At 46.1% G+C, this 4,038-nt stretch overlaps 1 long non-coding RNA gene across 1 annotated transcript; it reads right to left on the reverse strand.

Moving 5' to 3' along the window:
- Window positions 1–875: 875 nt before the first annotated feature.
- LOC108730914 (uncharacterized) lies at window positions 876–3,911 on the reverse strand. Its single transcript, XR_001936990.1, has 2 exons — window positions 3,593–3,911; window positions 876–960 (listed from the first exon to the last, which is right to left on the reverse strand). It is a non-coding gene; the product is annotated as an uncharacterized lncRNA (long non-coding RNA).
- Between the last annotated feature and the right edge of the window lie 127 nt (window positions 3,912–4,038).

Genomic DNA, 4,038 nt, shown 5'->3' on the forward strand with positions numbered 1-4,038 from the left:
AATCCTGGCTGCTTCCGTTCGCGCTCGTTCCCCTTTCTTCTGCCGCACGCTCCCGCGCCAACACACGTGCCGAGGATGCACACACGGACGCACACAGCCTCACGCGCAGCACAGACGCACAGACGCACACACACCCACACGCACACAAAAGGCGCGCGCGCGCACGGGCGCGTACGACGAGCGCGCAGGCGAGAATGAAGGGGGAGGGAGGGGAGTACCGGCGAGATACGTAATCGTGATGTCTTCGGCCGCCGCGCCGCGCCGCGCCGCCTCGGGCGACTCCGCTGCACGTCGGCTACCTTCGGCCGCGTAACTGCGCGCACGAACGCGCACAAGTAAACCAACCGATGACGAAACCGACACACGCCGAACGAGAGGAACGTGCACCAATCCGCGCGGACGGCGATAGCGACGGCGGCGGGCAACAGCGGCGGCAACCGAGACGGAGATACGCGCGGGAAGTTTTTCTTTCTACACCGCTGCTCCTGTTTGATTCTCCAACGGTCTCTCCCTCGCGATTAAACAACGATCAATGAATATTTCCAGCTGGACTCTCTTCCCTCGTCGATCGTCGTCTTCGAGGGATCTCGAGCGGCTTAATGAATTTGTTTTTTCTACAAAGTTGATTCCAGCTTTTTCAAATGGGCTCGGTTTCTCTCAAATATCCCCCCTTCGTGTTGGTGAATCGCGTATCTCCCTTTATCGATCACTGTCGATCGATCTCCAGCACCCAGGAAAATGCACGAATTTTACTCGAGTGCTCCGTTTTTAGCGTTCTTTTTTTCAAACGTCGGGAATCATGTATTTTTATTTTCTTTCTCCTTCACACGACGTGCCTCTGCTTCGATCGCGATCGTCCGGTCGTCTTGATTCCTCCTCCTGTTACCGCGACCGTGCTCTTCTCCTTCTGGTCTCCACTCCTTTCTCACTGCGTTTCACCACATTTACCCGCCGATTGCACTGCAAATCACAAGTCGATTATCACCACCGTTGCGTCCACTGAGCATTCGCGAACGCGACTCGTGCCGACTTCGCGTACATACGATTCCCGACATAAATAAACGGCAACTATACACACAACCGTCGCGATACCACCGATACGAAAGTGCCGCGTGAGGTAACTGCGCTTCGAACGCCGCCGAGAGAAGCCGATCGCGCGAGCGAGCACGCGCGCGCGCGCGCGCGCGCGCGCGCACGCACGCACGCATAAGGCAGTGAGGGAGGGGAGAAGGAGCAAAACAACGCACGATGAGTGAAAGAGCGAGAGGAGCGATCAGCGAACGGAATGAAAGAGAGAATACGCCTACGCGCGGTCGCGTAACGCGAGAAAAATAAACAGCGAGTTAAACGGAAACAGAGCGTGCGCGCGCGCGCGCGCGCGACAGAGAGAGAGAGAGAGAGAGATAAATATAGAAAGAGCGATAAAGCGAAATTTATTATGCGCCTTGAAATGAGATTACTTATAAATTAAACGGGGGAATTTAATTCCTTTGTCGCGTGCGTGCGTCTTTTCGTGGAGATTAACGCACAGGATTTTACATGTAGTTTTACGTAAGAACGAGAACACGAAATATTGTTCTTTGTACGCGTGCAGCAGTTCACACACATGTGCAGTTCGAAAAAAATACGCAGTAAACATTTGGAAAAATTGAACTTTCTCATATCAATAATAAAACGTAATAAAAGTTTAAATGTTAATCTGAAATATTCATTTTTAAGATTCATTGGATGAAACAGCAATTTAACATGTAAAAAAAAATTATGTATTCGAAGAAATATACTATTTAAACTTGGAAAAATTGAATTAATTTTGATATAAGAGATGAAATACTTATAATAAAAATTTAAATGTTAATATAAAGTATATTCATTTTTGACATTCATTATACGAGAAGTAGCAATTTTATACATAAAAGAAATTACGTATTCGAAAAAAACACACAATTTAATATTGGAAAAAATTATACTTTCTTTTATCAAAAAAGAAATGTAATAAGAATTTAAATGTTAATTTGAAATATACATTTTTGAGATTCATTGAATGAAATAGCAATTTAATATGTATTATTTATAACGAATTAGGATGTAAAAGAATTTTATATTTACTTAAAAAATTGCAAATTTTTTTTTCTTCTGCACAGAGAAGAATAAAATAAGTATTTCGAAAACTTGTAATAATTTTAAGAATATATTTTTAATTAAAATTTAAAAACACAAAAATAAAAAATTTTTTGTAGGTTCCAATTTAATGGGATGATCAAATATGGGTTTGTCGATTCAGAGAAGAGTGAGTTAACAACTAAATATAAAACAAAATACATAAAAAAATAATTTATTTACAAAAGCTCAGCTCATTCCAGCTTTGCAGTTTCTACATAAAAATGAAATGGTTGTGCATTCAGAATGTGAGAGGAGAAAAGGCATAAGAAAATGTGGTTACATCAAGCAGACCTAAAGAAAAAAAAAAAGAGGCAAAAAAATAGAAGCTGTTAATATGATGAATAAAGATGCGTGGTTAATGATAGAGCGATTAATACAGAGTTATTACGACACAAGAATTAGAGGTTAAGTCCATCTCTAAATGAATTTTTGCGCGATACATATACGTATATAAATGCAGTATACAATAAATATTAAGTACACACAGATGTTTTTCCAGTCTCCTTCAATTCTTAGCGATAAGGCATTAACGTTAAAAAGCTATTTTCCTAAGTAATCACATGGACTTGTCCGCGAGATATGGCAAACGTCGCGCGCCAGTCGATCGAACAAACATTAAAGGCATTTACAATATCCGGAGTACATCACGCCGGATGTGCCTCCGCCACGAATTCTTTTTACGGCGCGTTTCTCAATAAAAATTTCCTCAATCAAAATCGGTTTTCTCTCGGAGCGAAAAACATTAGGCCGGATACTCTACGTATTCGGACGATCTCACGACGGCTCGGGAAAGCCAGGTTTCCGTCTGAAAAGAAAATCTTGAAGTTAACCGAAAAGCCATCTGTCATCACGATTGAACACGACGAATGCACAAAGTAGAGACGAAGAAGACAAGGGGAAGCGGGATCGTCTCGGATTCCAAGCGATTCCGAATAAGACTTTTCTCGCACGAGTCACGGACGAAGCGGGGAGGAGGAGGAGGACTCTTTCGATTTCGGGCTCGTCGGAGCCCCGCAGCTATTGGCTCACAGAGCCAAGCTGCTATCGTTACGAGGCTGGCGAGGCAACGCGCCAGCTGATAACTCACAAACAAAGGGGCAGGCGAGCCGCCTTCGCGCAACAACGCTTTCTACCCGAACGTCCACTAGAATGCGCCAGCTGAGAATCCCGTCGTCCCCTCGTCGAAGCGCCCCTTATGCGCCTCGTACGCGTACGTCTCTCTACACACACGCACGCGCGCGCGCATACATACATTCACGCCCCTGTGTATATTTACGTACGCATACGCGTATGTATATGCCCGTATATATGCCCTCCTAACATCCGCCCGATGACATTTGGCACGGGTCGCCAGCGGTAAAAGAGTACGCAAATATAGGTAACAGAGAAAAAGTAGAATAGGAGAGAAAATAAGTGGAATAAAGAGACTAACGGTGTCCTGTGTTTCACTACGTTGTGTGGACGATCGGCACTGTCCAGCACTATATTAGCTCGCTCGCTCGCTCGCTCGCTCGCTCGCTCTCTCTCTCTCTCCCCTCCCTCCCGCACACATAGGTTTCCCACAGGGGCGGAGGGGCGCACAGCGGTGACGGGGTGGGAGCAGGCTGATCGGACAACGAACAATACCGTACGCGAATGGAAAACGAGCAAACGGCCACGGCGAGGAAAACGGGCGGCCGAAGTTAACGCGACGGTTTAAACGACGACTACGACTACGTCGATTCGCGGACGATACGCGGACGAATATATGAACGAACGAACGTACGAACGACCGAGCGAGCGGGCGAGCGACAACTTGACACCTCCGCGTTTCGCGAGCACTCGCACGCATTTATCGATGTCAAACGCTCACCTCGGCGGCAGCAGCGCTCCGCTTGA

The sequence above is a fragment of the Mycetomoellerius zeteki genome, unplaced genomic scaffold (genome assembly GCF_001594055.1).
Source record: "Mycetomoellerius zeteki isolate Tzet28-1 unplaced genomic scaffold, Tzet1.0 scaffold98, whole genome shotgun sequence".
Classification (NCBI taxonomy): Eukaryota; Metazoa; Arthropoda; class Insecta; order Hymenoptera; family Formicidae; genus Mycetomoellerius; species Mycetomoellerius zeteki.